The sequence below is a fragment of the Cydia splendana genome, chromosome 17 (genome assembly GCF_910591565.1).
Source record: "Cydia splendana chromosome 17, ilCydSple1.2, whole genome shotgun sequence".
NCBI classification, from domain to species: Eukaryota; Metazoa; Arthropoda; class Insecta; order Lepidoptera; family Tortricidae; genus Cydia; species Cydia splendana.
In genome coordinates, this window is record NC_085976.1 from 18,652,958 (window position 1) to 18,672,842 (window position 19,885).

Here is a 19,885-nt window from a genome sequence, read left to right on the forward strand (position 1 = left end):
GAGTGTGAAGTGCTGCTGCGATCGGTTCATCTGAGAGGCGTATTCTGATGTTAGTTTGATACTCTTGGTGCATTTCATTTCTACGATGACGATCTATAATACTTTTACCACATAACAAACTAAGAATAACTGTTGCCACTAGTTCGTTGTCCTTAAGTGGGGGTGTAAAGGCTGGAAATTAGAAGTTAACAAAAGATATGGCGCACCGCACGAAACTTACGACGGCAGATTTGGCGAACTGGGAGTAATGTCAAGCTGCCCGCCTAGCCAAGGTGACAATCGCTATCGCTACGATAACGAAACGCTTTGTATCCCTCTATCTCTCTTCCATATTAGTGCGGCAGTGACAGTTGCGTTTCGATCGCTACGGAACGTAAGCGATTGGCATCTTGGCTACGCGGCCTGTAATACTGATTTAGTAATAATGCCTGTCGACTGCATTGCTGCCACAAATGTCAAAATTGATGTTGTTGCTGGAATTTTTGACATTTGAGGCAGCAATGCAATCAGCAGTTAATCTCCCACCGCATACTGCAGTGGTATTCCTGTTGGATTTTGAATCCGAACGATACCGTAATAGAAATACCATCAATAATTGCTAACGTTACCTGTTACGTTAAAATTTAAGGTAGGTATACCCGGGTAAGACGGGACTATTTTTCAGCGAGTTGGAAGAACCGCGAACAATTATCGTGGTCACAAAAAATATAATATTACTTATTTCTTACTAACTTTTGCCTCTAAATGTTTATTGCAAATGATAAGAAAATAAACAAACTTTTATTATTAATTCCTTTATGCCCCTTAATAAAATAATTAAGGAGTAATCTACACTCAAAGTTGAATTAAAAATTTTTCAAGACACCAAACCGAAAAACCCTATTGGATTAATTGCTAATTTGAACTCTAAAGCAAGGAGAATAAGTCGCATACGTTAATAAAATCCGGTCTTTTCCATAAAATTTTTACTTTTCCGCACTTTTTTTTTTCAAACATCCGTAACACACGACTGACACGACTGAGCGGCTACTACAATGTAGATGGGCGGCATGAAATTGCGTCATACATTGTATTGCTAGTGATGTAAAATAACTACTATTTTGGAAGCAATTGTGAGCATACGATCCTCCATCCGATCTTACCCAAATTTAATTTAATTCCTTCATTTAATTTTAGTCATCATAGCTATATTTATTACAAAATGAAGAGTGGTTGCGGCTACATAATGAAGCTGCAAGTAAAGCTGCTGGTTATATTTACGTCTGGTTATATTCGAGAAACCGTATGTAATATTAAATTACTCGTAATAAACATGGCGCCGGCGACATCAAACAAATACCACTGTGTGTTAATTAACTCTTGTTCCAGCCATTCTTAAACAAAACAGCACGTGTAATGTCGAAGGGAGAGATGCGCAGATACATAACTACAACATTTTGGTGGTCAGAAAATTTTGCTTAGTTAGATAAGTACCTACATTATAAATAATTTTATATAAATTAACAAAATTAAAAAACCCAATCAATCACTTTATTTGCAATAAAACATACTTAAATGCATGCAAATACAATTAAGTATATCGTGCACAATAAATTCAACAAAAAGTAACCAAAACAACAATGCAACGGTTGAACCAATTTTAATAAAATATGTCCGTTTTACCAACCGGCCATAAAAGCTTTCTAATTATAATATTTATAATGAAGAAAGCTGCTCCCAACATTTCCATATCTACTTCCTACGTGTTGCTATGTCCTTCTAAACGTTGTGTATTTATGTGAATACATTAAGAGAACAATAAGAATGTTTTGTACATGGCTTTTAGCTGCCTTTTAGTTCTCTAGTCCTCTTTTAAGTTTTAAGACAATAATTATGGAGATTAGAACGGAAAAAAAAATATGTCAGTCAACCAAAACTTTTACAGACCAATCACAATTTCTTTTACTAGCGGGAAATTGTGTATTGAGTAATATTCAAAACTGGGGGTGTCTGTAGGGTATTATTTCGTGCCTGTACCATTTTTGGAAGCCACGTTTGTAATGGAAGCTTAGTCTATATACCTCTAAAGGGTGGCCAAAAAATAAGTGCATTCCCATTGGGATTATACTGAGCAACTTTTACTATGGGACCAATCCCGTAATCGTGAAAAAATAATTTACCTTCTCATAGAAAATGAACCAACCAAAATGTATGAAACAGCCAATTTTTTGTTACGATTTCGGGGTTGGTCCCATAGTAAAAGTTGCTCAGTATAATCCCAACACCTCCCTGGCAATGGGAATGCCCTTATTTTTTGGCCACCCTGTACATTCCACCGCTGCTAACAGCAGTTGTGTTCAAATTATCGCTTGACCGTGCTTTTCTTGCTGATTGTTTATGAAATACATATCACTAGCTCAATATTACAAAGTTCTATGTTACATTTTCAAGATAGTTGAAATTCGACTTAATGTCACTATGACAATTTTCAAATTTCAGTTCCATAAAAGTGAAACATACGGCGCGATTCGGGAAATGAATTAGAAATTCACTAGATATGAAATAGTAAAGATACCTATGTGACGTTCCACGGCAAAAGGTACCTTATGGCCGCAATAATATTGGAGCGGCGTTAATAATAGCGTAAGCGCCAACCGCCATAAGGTACCTTTTGCCGGGGAACGTCACATATCTTTACTATTTCATATCTAGTGAATCTCTAATTCATTTCCCGAATCGCGCCGATAGAACCCTGTAATTTTGGGCCAGCAATATATCTAAGCTTATTTTTTGCGAATATTTATTAAGAGACATCAATCAGTCCGTATAACTTTCCGAAGAAATCCCTAATGTCAAAAATTTCAGTTTCAAAAAGACAGTGTAAAGTTGAAGTTAAATTGTCTTTCTTTGATATATTCCCGCGATAGAGACCATCCTCAATCTACGCCAAAATACGCCCATGATCGGACGTTCACAAATAGCGAATAAATCTAGGCATAACCCTCTCGTTTAATATAACCAGAGTAGATTGAAACAAAGTAAGCTATATTTACCCTTATAGGGCTGGATGACACTATGTTTAAAGAAAATCGTGATTTTAGCACCTATAATTTAAATTTTTGTTTTACAAAGTTAAGCACAAATTTTATTTAAAGAAATGAGTAGTAAATAAAAAATAACAAGCGGTCATTACCGTTTGTATTATTTAAAATTACCGAGATGACAGACGCAACAAAAAAATTATGTGATAATTTATACATTACTTATGTAAGTATCGTTTTCTCTAACTAAACGATTGTCACTTGGTTGTAAATAGTTGTGATGCACAAATAGTGAACAAAACGCCCATGTTAAGTATGTGTCACAAGAAAACATGCAACAACTACGTGTCATAATCATTTCACACCATCACGATTTTATTATCAAATTACATAAATCATTGCAAAAGTCCATGAAGGCAAAATTTAGGACAAAAATGTATGTAATTTTTCGTTGAGTTCCAAACTCAGTCAAGTGCCCTGGGAGCTTTTTTTAAGGAGTAAGGAGTATTGTTCAGGATAGGGAACTCTAATATGTACCAAATTTTATCGAAATAAGATGGGAAAAACCGGCCAAGTGCTAGTCGGACTCGCGCACGAAGGGTTCCGTACTGTTACGCAGAAAACGGCAAAAAAATCAAGTTTGTTATGTGGGAGCCCCACTTTAATATTTATTTTATTTTGTTTTTAGTATTTGTTGTTATAGCGGCAACAAAAATACATCATCTGTGAAAATTTCAACCGTCTAGCTATCACGGTTCTTGAGACTGGTGACAGACAGACGGACGGACGGACGGACAGACGGAGAGCGGAATCTTAGTTATAGGGTCCCGTTTTTACCCTTTGGGTACAGAACCCGAAAAACGACACGACAAAAATCGGACCAAATATCCGAATGTATAGACTACTGTCACCTCCCCCTACTATGGCCCAACCCTCGCTTATCTCCCTCCGTTGTTTCTTCTAATCGTGCGATATCGTAAAGGCGATATAACTCCGATGTCGCACCTGAGCCGTTAAACCTTTACGTGACCACACTCTTTACAATTATTACTTTCAAACCTGTGTCATCTCGGATACAGTGTAGTTTTATATCGGGAACCCTATTCTGATTTAAGAGGAAAGAGGTGACCGCTTCTCCATTCCTATACAAACGTTGTCCCCACTTTCCTCTTTAGACATTAGCATTAAAGAAAGTATATCTACTTATCATTTAACTTTTTTCGATTTTTTAATTTCCATTAAGATGCATTATATTGCAAATTTTGTTAAAACTCTGCGTAGGGGGCGCCACTACCACTACCGCGAAACAAGAAAATCGAAATTTCGTTACCTAACCTCTCTATCACTCTTGCATATTCGAGCGATAAAGAGGCAGATAACTAAATTTGGATTTTCGCGTTTCCCGGTAGGCACTTGTTAACAAACCGCCTTGATGCACTAATGTTATATTTTATTGTCTGTGAAAACTTGTCAAAAAACAGTTTAAGGCACAGTATGTATTAGTTACTCTATGGTTTACAAGCTAGCTTAGTGCTGCACTCTGGCGGCAGAACATTGCAGTAATACCCCTATTACAATAATATTAGCATACATTGAAGAATAAAAAATAGGAAGTCAAAATACTTCAAACTTTCAAACAAAAAAAAATCTAACATTTTTATAGTTGTTAAAAAAAGCTTTATCGTCTTAGGAGTAAGGTCAATGCGGCCAATTCCGTCATATGGAAAATTCCGTCAACGAGCGTCTTTCTCTAAAGCGGTACACAATTGGTAAGTTCCTCGACAAAGCAGCGTTAGCTTTTTGTTTCAGCAATCGCTGCTTTGTCGAGGAAATTATACATTGACGACCGTCGACCGGTCTGGCCTAGTGGGTAGTGACCCTGCCTACGAAGCCGATGGTCCCGGGTTCGAATCCCGGTAAGGGCATTTATTTGTATGATGATACAGATATTTGTTCCTGAGTCATGGTTGTTTTCTATGTATTTAAGTATTTATATATTATATATATCGTTGTCTGAGTACCCACAACACAAGCCTTCTTGAGCTTACCGTGGGGCTTAGTCGATTTGTGTAAAAAATGTCCTATAATATTTATTTATTATTTATTATTATTTATTATTTAATAATTAATATACTCGTATTACAGGGCCCATCCGGTAAAAATTTAGAAAACATTAAAGTATGTTCATGATTTACCTTAATTCCACTTCACTCCCCGTCACTCACCAGCGCCTATCAAAACTCCAACGTTAATTATACATTTAATCTCGAACCAAATAGCTCGACAGAAAGAAACTCATTACAGTACGTTCTTTAGCTTATTAATTACTAAGTAATAATTAAGGAATCTTTTAATTAGGGTGGGAAACATTTCCTTTGTCACTTTTTCTAAAGGACAGAGGATAATTTAAATGGGAGCGTTTTTAAATGACTTTTTGGAGCAAGGAAATTTGATTGGGTAATTTCCTTCTTAGGAGTTTTCTTGTTTGTATTATGAAGCTTAGAAGATTGTTGTAAGCGAAGGTTATGTTAATAATATTATTTCTTAAGTGAAATAGATCTCATATCTTCTTCTTATGGTGCCGTCTCCTGCCGCTGGTTGGCTATCATTGGGGCTATTTTTACTTTTGACGCTGCAGCTTGAAACCAGCACCTGAGGTTTTTGAGCCACGAGGTACGTCTTTTTCCACATTTTAGTTTTCCCTGGATTTTCCCCTGTATTATCAGTTGGAGGAGGTGGTATTTGTCATTTTGTATTAATACATGACCAAAGTAGGTACTGCAAGCAGTATCATAATCTTTAATAGTATCTAAAATGTCTCTTTTCTTTTCCACTCTCTGCAGGACGCTGTCATTGATTACTCTATCCGTCCATAAGATTTTCAGTAATAATTCTCCTGTAAACCCACATCTCAAATGCCTCTAGACGTTTACTTATAGCTTTAGTGAGTCTCATATACAAAAGAAAAAGTAACAGTGCTCTCCAGTGGCGGAGGCCGGATTCAAACCGGCGGCGTCATCAGTTTACGCGGCTAATGTCCTGGCCCCAATTTCACCACGGTGACAGGTGCGACAATTGTAAAATCACTGTTGCTGACGTCACAGGCGTCCATGGGCTACGGTTACCGCTTACCATCGGGCGGGCCGTATTCCTGTTTGCCACCATCATTGTATTATTAAAAAAAAAACTTTATTATATCGGAATAAAACAGACTATATTTCTTTTGCGTAGTTTCTGACAATTGTCATGATTTAGAAGAATTGTAGGTAATTCTTGACAGGTAATGAGTTATATGTCGGAATTTCGTGACAATTGTAGTGTTTCTTGTGACAATTGTCATAAACTTAGCAAGAGAAATATCTGTTTTTTTCCGATATAATAAAGTTTTTTTTTAAATAAAACAATGATGGTGGCAAACAGGAATACGGCCCGCCCGATGGTAAGCGGTAACCGTAGCCCATGGATGCCTGTGACGTCAGCAACAGTGATGTTTTACAATTGTCGCACCTGTCACCGTGGTGAAATTGGAGCCTGGACGCAGGACAGGGCACAATTTATACCTAATTCTCGTTCACAATTCAAAATCTCTAACATTTGCTTGCGCGCGACGGTCCGCCCGGGCGCCCCCCTTTGAAAACCTGTTTAAATCTGTTGCGTCGTCACTTGTTTTTACCCGAGATCCGCTCATTGTTTTTGTTCGAAGTTGGATTACACGGTATAAATCGGTGTACACTAGCCTGGACTGAATCCTTTATATAATAAAAACCTCGGTCAATACATAATTAAATCTCCCCAGTATTCACCTACTCAAACAGTAACACAGTCGATGTGTTGATTTCCTGTCTTGGCTCGAGTTGCCCGAGTTGCCCGAGAGTTGCCAAGTTCGAGCAACTTTGGCCAATTACGGCGATTACTTCTGTCTAGAACTCGGTCAATAGACGCTGTACATATTTAATGGTGGTAAGTTAGAGTATGTAGCCGCCGTGCAGGTCAGGATCTCGACGACTCAAATAAAAAGCTTCGATTTGAAGTAAACTATTATAATTTCAATAGGTACTGGTTTTACAAGGGTTCCTTGACTAAACGGTTAAATGTAAAAGTGGTGTGGTAATCGTATGGAGGCTGATGAAAGAGTGATTTGCATAATTTGAATGTCCGAAAATAGTGGTTAAGATTTGGGTGCCTCTAATTGGCCGCGATACATAATATGTGGAGCGCTCCTATTGGTGCTTTAGAAAAAGCTTCCAAATACTAGCCGAGCCCGACGGCTGCGTTTAGTTACTGTATTATACAAATAAAGGTTGCGTTCGCAACAGAGTAGAAGTGTTGTTTGGATTGATTAAATCAATTCTTATATTACTTTAGTAGGAGGAAGCTGGATAGAGTCCATCTAAGCTAACTTTGCACCGCCTTGGATAGAGCAAAGTGAAGGAATGTCATCATAAGGTCCATAAAAAAAATTCAGCCTATATACGTCCCACTGCTGGGCACAGGCCTCCCTCTCCTAGGCGAGAGGGCTTGGGCTATAGTTCCCACGCTAGCCCAATGCGGATTGATGGCGGACGCGGAAGGGCCATATTTACTTACATAAAATTTTGATATTGATGAAGACGTTTGCCACTCTAGGTACGACTCTAAAATTATGTATCAGGGTAAATTGATTCACCTTGCACACAATACCTGCTTGATAATAGCAACATATATTCGAAGAGTCAATGTATTATCTCCATCTCGCTATCGTGGTGTTTTTTCAAGTTTAAAAGCTTTTTCTAACACCTGAGGGGTTGCAAGTGCGTTGCCGGCTTTTAAGTTAGCCCTATTTCTATTCAAACTTCAGTATTATGATCTCATTTTGAAACGTTTCGCTGTCAAACATTCGGTTTCGTTAGGCAGCGAGAATTCTGTACCTATCTAAATTCTGCGATTTAGGTTACATTTCGAAATGGAACATTGCCACAGATGCTAGCTTGCGACCACATATTTACCGCTATCTACCTAACTGGCTTATGTCCACATAAACAGTTAAATCCGAATATAACCGCCCAATAAAACCGGTTTCCACCGACGCGGTCCGTTTGTCAATTCGAACGTCAATTTTGACATCAAACTGATACCTAAATAGTGTCATTTAGTAAACTAAACTGGATTTTATATAAAAAACAAGTGACCAAGCCCACCGGTGGCCGAAGCGGTATCGAACCCGCGCCTTCAGCTGAGGCGATTGTCCCAACTCACCTCATTTTAAGGTACCTAAGTACGTGCTTGCACCGCCGTAAAAATATTATGATTTGTTCCCCAGTTGATGTCATTTAGTTATCACTCGCGCGAGCATATCGCTCCTACTTGTCGGTACATTGTATTGGCGCGAGAAAGACGAACGGGAGAATGATAACAAAATGACATCATTGTGATGTAGGTACTTAAAAAGGTATGTTTGAGTTGACCTCCTGGTTTCGGGCGGTCGTTTGGCGGATTTACGAGTAATGAGCTGTTATCTAGCTACACTCGGTGCTAATTAATTATAGGTTTATCTAGGCTGGCTGTACAATTAAAGTAATACCTAGACTTTATACGAAAATTGCGTATGTGCTTTTAAAAGCCTTATAACACATTGTCATAAGTAGGTATTTGTGAAGTATATGTATAAGGGAATTAATTTATCAAGCGTTGGCAGCGTAGCGGGAAGGGCATGCGACTTTCATTACGGAGGTCGCGGATTCAAACACTGGTTCGTACCAATGAGTTTTTCGGCTACTTATGTAATATGTACGAGTATCATTTGATATTTATCAGTCGCTTTTCGGTGAAGAAAAACATTATGAAGAAACCGGACTATTACTAATTCCAAAAAGGCTTACTTTTGCCCTCTAGGTTGGGAGACCAGATGACAGTCGTTTTCGTAATTATTCTGTCCAAGTGGTAAGAATAGAAGAGAAATCCAAACTTCACATTAAATTAGTTTGTCGAAAATCAAACTCCAACCTCAATCACAAATTGAATTAAGCATTTTGCGTGCTTTTCAAAATTGGCCCGGACTGCGTCCGCTATATCGGTTTCATATCAAAATTGAATTGCCTCTAAGCGCATACTAATTAATGCGGCAGATGTGCATAACATTTCCACAGACTACGCAGACTGAGCAACTTTTACTATGAAGCCAAACCCAAAATTGTCCATTTCATACATTGTGGCAGATCACATGTCGACTTTTCGATTGGACAGCCAAATTGTATGTACGATTTCTGCGGTGGATTTTTACTGCAGCTGCTACAATGCTACATCGTGAGTAGCGCTAGGTGTATCATACCACACTTTACACTATTTTTGAGTATCTAAAGTCTTGCTTATCACTCTCAAACTAAATTTCCAGTTATCTTTGACCGAAGCGTAGCGAAGGTCTACGTTTTGACTCGGGCATTTTGCTTTTGTATGTCCGGATGTTCTCCTCTACAGGTCGCGATTCTTAACCGATTCTCGTGAAATTTTGTAACCGAATTCTATGATTCGATAAAAAAAAATTGTCGAGCCGGTTTTTGGAATTTTTTTAAAATGGAAAAGTTGTGACAGCTCGCGCTTAAACAAATAGTCGTATCGGTATCATAAGAGTGTATTATTTTTAAAACATGTTTACAGATTAAATGGCCAAAAATTCAGAAAATTTGTTTCGCTTGTTTCGGAGGTATTGAGATATTTAATTTTAACAAATTTTAACTTGAGAATGAGTAGCTAAATTTCGTCAGCTTATCAAAGAACTATTTGGATCAGTTTGTAAACGTTCGCTTTTTTTGTTTGCACAGAGAGTCTGGGTTCGATCCCCAGTATTTGTATGCTGGGATATAACTTTTTTATTTTTTTACACTTAAATTTCGTATTGTTTTTTTTTAATTTACTATATTTAAAGCTCTTAGCACCATGTAATTTAAAGCTCTGCTCGCGAGGTCTACAGCTCACAGAGCCACTAGTTTTGAGTTATTAGGTATTGCAATAATGTAGTTTAAGTGGTGATAATCTCATAATTGTTAAGGTGAGTGTAGTATATGTGAAATGGAACGCTCTCTTCTCCCGTGTCATTCCTTGTGTGTGGTTAAGCTCCAATAAAATAAATCTACAAAATTAAGTAGTTTTATTCCAAGATATAATATTGGCGACGAGGATGGGATGCTGCATCGACTAAATTAACCAGGAGAACATAAAATTGGTCACAAGTAAGAAATTAATTACTATAAATATATGTGATGTAATGGCCGTGGCAAACGCACTTTGAGGTATCTACAAATTAAAAGGTACCTTGATAAATCGTTATTACCCACATTCATGGACCGACTAAACGTGAAATGAAACGTTATTATGACAGATGTCACGGCGGGTAAGAATGAAAATCAATTTTTTTTTTAACGTTTTTTTATTTTTTATTTACATACAATATATATACAGTGGTACTACTAAACGAAATTAATAACTAGCTTAAATCTAAAATAGGCCCTTGAGGCATTGTACCAAGGATGCTGGCGGCATTTCCCCTCGCTGTATCGCAATGCTGATACGTTGTGCGAGGTAGCCGCCAGCTCTTCGGTCACCAGTTACGTCAACCAGACGCTTCGCGATTTCTGCGAACAACTTATGCGCGCTGGGACCCCATGGACCTAGAGTTTCAACTCCAAATGGTACAAAATGGTATTCTCTACCGAGGCTCTTATATTTGTTACGTTTTAGAATTTCGGCGTTTTCCGCCGCTCCGCCCGCTTTTACAGTAGTCCGTTGGAGGTGGGACGGTGCCAGTGTGTCTACGCAGGTAGCATCCCACACCAACATCCGTCCCAAGCTCCAAGGAACTAAGGACACTCCGTCGGGCCTCTTGCCATCATCTCTGATAATGCCAGTCGGCTCAAGAAGAGCAGGCACATTGATGGTGGCAAGAGACCGACGGACTATGTCATTAAGCGACGCATGTCTCGAAAAACGGCCTGCACTTTTTTGACAAGATAATCCGTGGTGTCCCAGTCGGTCCACGTCCGTGCCACAAGAGCATATGTGTGGCGTACACACCGAAACCCCGAGTCGCAAACCAGTCGCCAGTCTAAGGGAGGCCGGATCCAAGAAAGTACCAGTATTGGGCGAAGGATGGGCATGTAGCCAGTAACCGGCTTCCCGGGCTCCGACCGCCAAAAGCCTCGCGCGGTCTGGACCTGTACAGTTGTTTAGGAGAGTATTGTAAGTTAAATCACAGTAAACATTATCCCAACTCCTTTGTGAATTGGGATAATGTTGTTTGCCTGGGCAAGCAATTTTAAAAGCATTTTTGGCGTCCTCAAAGCCCGCGATCTCACAGTTTGTGGGCAAAGCCCTTAAGATATTTCCTATGAGACCAGACGTGCTATGAGTGGACGCCAAAAAGGCTGGGGAAGCCACACTGGAAATTTTGCGAATTCCTAAACCTCCAAACCGAATGGGGAGGGACGCTTGAGACCAGGAAGGCTCACTTAGCTGAATGTTTAGAATCGTCTCTAAACTAATTTTGATCAAATCATCTATGGGCGACAATAAATTTTGATGTATCCAGAAAGGACAACAGCGGAGCACATACGTAAATTTAGGGACAAAAGGGCAGAATTTAAGAATCACAAAAGCATAATGAGGGCTAATTTCGAGTAAGCGATCCGTGTGACTTTTGAATTTAGTTATGGAGTTAGAAATATAACCGGGAAAAGATTCTTCAAATATAGGAGAACCCAGGAGGCAAAGAGAATACTTGTCTACTGATTTGATATTGGGAGTCAGATCGTCAAATTTGGGTTGTAAGTTGGTCAAAGTACAAGAAGATTTTTGAATAAAGAGTTCGCATTTACTGAAATTCAGTTCTAAACCAATATTTTCTAAACTACTCTTAATAAAAGACAAATCAGAGAGTACAGTATTCACGTCACCTCCTAGGGTTCCGTCATCTAAGTACCACACATTGAATTTTGATTTTAAATTTTTGATAATTGGATTTATAGCCAAACTAAAAATTGCTGGCCCGAGAGGGTCACCCTGCTGACAGCCAACCTCGGAAGATAATTCATGTGACTTGTACATTAATTTAGATGAGTCTGAATAGCAAAAGAAAAGATAATTGTATAGTTCCGGAATTGACATTGACAGAAGACGCTGACAATGTTTTAATATCTTTGGTTAAACAAGGAAAAAGAAGTTACATTTACCGGTGTGGAAAAGACATTTTAATAAAGATATTAAATGAAGAAGGTTTACAGTCCCCGCAAAATCCAACGGTGGACGCGTTACGAAAGTTGTTAAGTGATTACTACCAAAATAAAGAGCAAACCCAACCTAAAATTTCAAAACACAAGACCATGACAAACTACGAAATAAAACCATTTAACGGAGACAATTGGGAGGTCTTCGAACAACAGTTAGAATCTATAATACTCTTAAATGATGTGCCAGAAGATAAAAAAGTGGCATTGCTTATTACTAAAATAACCCCAAATGTGTTTGAAATATTACAAATTTTGTGCAAGACAAAAAAACCAATAACATTAACTTACAAAGAGTTATGCGACACGCTACGGGGTCAAACAGATCACTGTGTTATGTCTTTCCTGTAGACATACACAAGAGTTAAGGGTTATAAAGGTTAATTTTCTTATTTAACCCTTATCCACGTGAAAAGGTCCTCCTTTTATTTAGAGAACTATGATAAAATCATTGCTTACACGCCCACAAGCTGTTAACTATAGCCCACAGGAGAGAAAAATGTGCTGTTCGCGATAACACACTAGTTTTCTCTCCTGTGGGCAATAGTTAACAGCTTGTGGGCATGTAAGCAATGATTTTATCATAGTTCTCTAAATAAAAGGAGGACCTTTTCACGTGGATAAGGGTTAAATAAGAAAATTAACCTTTATAGCCCTTAACTCTTGTGTATGTCTACAGGAAAGACATAACACAGTGATCTGTTTGACCCTACGAGAAAAATATAAACTTACTAAGACACCATTGTTAGACAGAGCTGAGTTTCGACGACGCAACCAACTACCTACTGAGTCAATAGAAGAGTATGTGTTAAATCTCCGAAAATTATCTCGGAAATGCCAATTCAAAGACGAAGACGACCAGATTAAAGAAAAACTTGTTGACGGAGTGTACTCTAAGCTAATTAAATTTGAACTGATGAAACAAAGTGCGCAGGCAAAATTAGAAGACCTTATAAACCTAGCAAAAACAGTAGAGTCCGCATATAAGCAAGCTAATGGAGAAGAAGAAACTAGCAATATTTCATATGTTAAACCTAATTCCAAAATGCCAAGACAGAGGTATGACAAAAATACAAAGAAGAATAACAACATCAAAAATAAATGCTTCTGCTGCGGGAAGGACACTCACGTCAAAAAAGATTGTACCCTGAAGACAAAGTTTTGCTCGGAATGTGGTCAGCAAGGTCATATATATAAAATGTGCCCAAAGAAGTATCGACAGACAAACATGTTGGATGTATCGAAAGAAGAAAACAAAGAGGAACAAGGATTGGAAGAAGTAAAAAACTTGTATGAAGAGTATAAAACTTATACATTTGACAGAGTGAGTAGGATTCCACCACATGTATTAGAGCTGACAATAGGTTATGGACATAAAGTGCAGTTTGAAGTCGATACAGGTGCCGAAGTATCAGTGATGCCTCTTACTTACCACAAAAAATATTTAACAGAATATACTATTGAAAAAGCTAAAGTAATATTTCGAAATTTCGACCAATCAGAATCCCAGCCACTGGGCATTATTCGTAATATACCAGTGCAGTATAATAATATATACAAAGAATTAAATATCTTTGTCACATGCCTCAACGCCTTGTTTAATGGGTCGTGATTGGTTAAGTCAATTAAATATGTGGCCTCCAATTTTTAAGAATGTAGCTTATTGTAATCCTAATATATTGATAAAAAATGTTTCAGATGCCAAACAACTAATTGATCAGGAGTTCGCAGCATTATTCAGCCCGGGGTGGGGTGCATTTAAAGGTGAAGCAATTGCATTAAAATTAAATAAAGATGCCATACCAAAGTTTCTGCCGGTTCGTCACTTCGAGATAAGGTAAAACATGAAATTGATAGATTACAGAAGAATGGTCGCATAGTTCCAGTCGAACAGAGTCAATGGGGTACACCGGTTGTACCAATTATAAAACCTGACGGCTCTGTAAGACTTTGCGGGGACTATAAAGTCACTTTAAATCCAAATTTGGAAATAGACCATTACCCTCTTCCACATGTGGAGGACATTTTTGAAACTTTAAAACAGGGAGAATACTACTGCGAGCTCGATCTTCGGGAAGCTTACTTACAAGCTGCTTTGACTGAAGAAAGTCAATTGTTAACCACCATTGTAACAGAATTTGGAACATATAAGTACAAATACTTACCCTATGGAGTTAATACTGGCCCTGGTTCTTTTCAAAGACTAATGTGTAAAAAACTAATTGGTATACCAAACACAATTGTGTTTATTGATAATATCTACGTGGCAGGGAAAAGTTTGCAAGAAACGTATGAAACGCTCGTCAAAGTGCTTAAGAGACTACAAGAATGTAACTTCAAATTAAAACCTGAAAAATGTAAGCTTTTCACTAGCCACATAGATGTGTTTGGTTTTCGCATAAATAAAGAGGGAATGAGTCTCATAAAATCAAATATTGAGCCATTGCTAAAGGTTCCAGCACCGACTAATCTAACAATGTTAAAATCATTTTTAGGTAAAGTTAATTATTACTCCCGGTTCCTAAAGGACATGGCTAAGATTCTTAGTCCATTATATGAATGTACTAAAATAAATAAATTTAACTGGACAGCGGACTGTCAAAAGTCTTTTGACACAATTAAAAATAAATTAGCCTCTGCAGACAATTTAAGACATTTCAACCCGGACCTCCCAATAATAGTAACTTGTGATGCTTCAAACTATGGACTAGCCGCTGTTTTATCAAACCGGGACCAAAATGGTATAGTTAAGCCCATAGCATATGCTAGCAAAAAATTAAACACAACTGAACAGAAATATGCTGCCATAGACAGGGAGGCCATGGGAATAGTGTTCGCGGTCACCAAGTTCTACAACTATATTTATGGCCGGCAATTTGAATTAGAAACAGACAGTGCTGCACTAGTCAGGATTTTTGGACCAACTAAAGGTATACCAAAAATGGCTGCAAAGCGGCTACAACACTATGCTATATTTCTATCAGCTTTTAACTGTAAAATTAAACACATAAAAACTAACAATAATCCAGCAGATTATTTGTCCAGAAATCCTGACAATAAAGAATGTACCAGCCAACATATCCATCCAATATATTATAATGTAGATAAATTGATGCATGTATTATATACAAACAGCACGGAAATTGACTATTTGAATTTCAAAACAATACAAGAAAATACAGAAAAGGATCTACTTTTGAGTAAAATAATTGAATATTGTAGAACAGGTTGGCCCAATAAAAATCTTATTAAATCTGATTTCTTACCATTTCATAATAGGAAAAATGAAATTAGTGTGGAGCAGGGCTGTTTACTTTGGGGACAGAGTAATAATTCCAGAAGTAAACCAAAAAGCAGTGTTAAAAAGTTTGCATAAAACACACTTTGGCATCATTCGCATGAAAGAAATAGCACGGTCTTATTTTTGGTGGCCAAATTTAAATTCAGAAATAGAAAATATTGGAAAGTCATGTGTCATCTGTTTATCAAATCTTAAAAATCCCATAAAATCCCCACAATCATGGCCAAAACCACCTACGCCATGGTATCGACTTCATGCGGATTTTTTGGGGCCATTTTATAATAAAATGTATTTAGTAATTATAGACAGCTACAGTAAATGGCCCGAGGCTTTTGAAATGTCAAACATGACAGCCGCTAAAACAATTGATATACTAGATAGGCTATTTAGTCGATTTGGATATCCAGACCAACTAGTCACAGATAATCAGACTACGTTCACAGGTACGGAATTTAACAAATATTGTAATGAAAATAACATTAAACAAATATTTGCGCCACCTTACCACCCAGCGACGAACGGGGCTGCAGAAAGATTTGTACAAACTTTTAAATCAGCTGTTACCAAAATAAGAGAGAGTGGATGCAGTATTAACTCTGCGATCAATTTATTTTTGTTTGATTATAGAACTACACCTCAAAGGACTACAGGTGAAACGCCGGCCCGTTTGTTGTTGGGGAGGGAATTAAGGAATAGATTTAGCTGCCTTAAACCTCCACCGATAATTGAAAGTTTATCTGAAAGGGAGGGGAGAGAGGTATGTAAAAGAAAAGTTAAATTTGTAACAGGACAAAAAGTGATGGTTAGAGACTATAGAAAAGGCCATAAGCCTTGGATAGTAGGCAAAATAGTGTCAGAATCTGTTCCAGATTTAACTTATGTAATTGAGGTTCAAGGTATGATGTGGAAACGTCATATTGATCAAATGGTGTATTGTAATGATGATGTCGATAGTAATTAGAATTAGGTTTTGTATCGTAGGCCAAGTTTAACTTGCATTTATTTATAAATGATGCCAAGATAATATATATACTATGTACTACTCCTTTTAGATACCTCTAAGAGTTAAGTTTTATATCGTAGGCCAAATTGAACTTGTATTTATTTATAAATGATGCCAAGATATGTACTCGTTTTGAACAACTCATTAACCAATATGTTAACTCTAGGTTCAAAGCACACTGTAACTGATGTAGTTTATTCAGGGCTACAATAGCCTTAATGAATAATTCTTTGCCATGTACTTAGTCTTAAGTAAAACTTGATTAGTTTTAGAATAAGTCCGGGAGAGTGTAGTATATGTGAAATGGAACGCTCTCTTCTCCCGTGTCATTCCTTGTGTGTGGTTAAGCTCCAATAAAATAAATCTACAAAATTAAGTAGTTTTATTCCAAGATATAATAGTGAGAAACTCGGGTAGGTAATAATGGCTCCTTAACCTTGAGGTTGTGACCAAGATTAATCAAAGATACGTAGTAAACCGGCTATTATCGGAAAATTGTGCTAAAGACGGTCAAATCGGTTCAATTTGCTCGCTCACGTAACTCATGTCCTATCGTCTATTAGCTGCCGTTACCTATATGTATATACTATCTTGTGAGCGTTTTGGGGCCACCTGTAAGCCCGCAAGAGTTGAACACCAATAAAATAAAATAAAATAAAAAAATGTATACTTGCGTACAATCTGCGACTGAGTTTGGTAAATTCATCAAGCCACGTAAATAAACACAGAACACTGGACCTTAAGCAATTCCCATGGTCCTTTTAGATCTCAAACTCAGACATCTTCCTTTTATTACCTTAATATCGATCACATCAATTACTCCAGAGAATTAAACCAATAAAACCAAAAAGGTCGTTTCAACCTTTAAAGGCTTGGTATTGTTAGTCCCTTTTTATATAAGCTCAAAATACTATTGCCCCACTGTGTAGCTGTAACCGCCATTGAAAAACTAGTTTAAAATTAAAACTTGTTACGAGAGAATACGGTTCAAAATTGAATGATTTCTCCAATGGTTGTTACGGCTTTTTTCGCGTGTAATTATCATTGTTATCGTACTTGCAATTTGTGAAAATTATTAGTTCGTTATTAAATTTCGTATGGGAGGGAATTTACGATTGCGAAGTTATGGAAACGTTTGTAATTGTTTTTGGTTATTAAACTGTGGTATTGGGTTGATTCAGGGAATAAATTGATGGCATTCTTGTTTATGTTTGAAATTGTTATGTTAATAATAAACAAAATATTGTATAATATACTTATTAAAATGATGATTTTAGTAAATTATGTTAGCGGCTTGGTCGATATCACCTCCTGATATAAGCACCAGTTATCAACCGTGGTATAGATTATGTAGGTACTTAATTTATTCATGCTTGTATTTACATTTATTATTAGCGCGACTTCATTTAGATATTATTTTGATGTCAAAATGTACCTATGTTTAAATCGGCTTCCTCTTCTACAATCAATCCCTCATTGCCATCATGTTAATTTTTATTTTCTAAATAATTATTACTGTTGTTACGCGACCTAACATGCCAAATGTTAATTTACATATAGATACATCGTACCCATGGACGATCAAACAAGCGCATGAACAAAAACTCCATGTCAATGAGATGAAGATGCTGAGGTGGGCGGCCGGTGTGACGAGACTCGATAAAGTACGTAACGAACACATCAGAGGAAGCTACAAGGTCGCCCCCATCACCGACAAGATTCAAGAATCTCGCTTGAGATGGTACGGGCATATCATGAGACGCGACGAAGACCATGTCGTGAGGAAAGCCCTGGCATTACCGAATAATAAGAGAGGCAGAGGTCGCCCGCCTGCTACGTGGTGGTCCACCATATCAATGGATTTGAAACAGACCCAGTTGAACAAAGAGACAACCCAGGATCGCCCGACCTGGCGCTTGAGAACGAGGAGGGCCGACCCCAAATAATGGGAAGAGGCACGGAAAGAAGAAGAAGATACATCGTACCCATGTTATATTATCAAACTATTAAACCAAACCGAGCAATGCCTAGTAATAGGGTTGGCACCCGAATGAGGAATGAGCCTCATTTGCAATTCAACTAGGCTACAATTGGCTCGGTGTAGGACAGCCCTAAGACGATTTGTTCGTGAAGGTTAGTCCATTAGTTTAGTTAATACTGTCATGATTATAATTGAATAAGTTTGTAGGTTTAATAAAGGATGAAGTTAATAGGTACTTATTAACTGAATATTTAAAACTATATATTATGTACGATTTTGCGGTTGAACTTCAAAAAGTCGTCTTTAGGATTTTTTCTTCGCTTTTTGCTCATTAATGTTGTTTAAAATATAAAATTGATAGCTCATTGTGCAATGAACTAAAAAAGAAGTGAGCAGCTAATTAAAATTATGCCTTGAATCGCGTTTAACCATTCTGTAGTCAACACCCGGCAAGCCATCGTGGCGATTTGTAAAGTTCAGCTATCATTTTACAAACATTCATAATTCAGGAACAAATATTTCTGATAAATACATCTATAAATGCCCTTTAATGGCAAAGAGTGATCTTTATGCATTATCATGTGGTTGGTTTTAGCAGTGCATAAATTTTTTTAATATTGTTTATTGGACCCTTCCTTCTTTATGTGCCAAATTTATTCCCTGTTGGGTGTAAGCCGACTCCACGATATTTACTTAATTACAAAAGGTGTTGCCCTGCAGTCAGTACTCCGTAGTTTTTAGGGTTCCGTACCCAAAGGGTAAAACGGGACCCTATTACTAAGACTCCGCTGTCCGTCCGTCCGTCCGTCTGTCACCAGGCTGTATCTCACGATCCGTGATAGCTAGACAGTTGAAATTTTCACAGATGATGTAGGTATTTCTGTTGCCGATATAGCAACAAACACTAAAAACAGAATAAAATATAGATTTAAGTGGGGCTCTCATACAACAAACGTGATTTTTGACCGAAGTTAAGCAACGTCAGGCGGGGTCAGTACTTGGATGGGTGACCGTTTTTTTTGCCGTTTTTTGCATTATTGTACGGAACCCTTCGTGCGCGAGTCCGACTCGCACTTGCCCGGTTTTCCCGGGTACTTCCCGGTACGTCTAGCAGGTTATTTCAAAAGGTGTTGCCCTGCAGTCAGTACTGCGGTTAGTTTTTCCCGGCACGTCTGGGCGTCAGTAAAGAGGCAGGTTATTTCCGCGCAGGCTGCGGCCGCTCTAATTACGACGCGAAGATAATTGAATCTAATTGCACTGACTACGGTGTCCAGGCTGACGAGTTGTCTAGGACAAACACATTATTCCATCTAATAGCAGACGTAG

General features: G+C 37.8%; 1 long non-coding RNA gene across 1 annotated transcript; it reads left to right on the forward strand.

Moving 5' to 3' along the window:
• Positions 1 to 12,180: 12,180 nt before the first annotated feature.
• On the forward strand, positions 12,181 to 16,617 carry LOC134798898 (uncharacterized). Its single transcript, XR_010145282.1, has 3 exons — positions 12,181 to 12,590; positions 12,991 to 13,598; positions 13,973 to 16,617. It is a non-coding gene; the product is annotated as an uncharacterized LOC134798898 (long non-coding RNA).
• Positions 16,618 to 19,885: the final 3,268 nt, after the last annotated feature.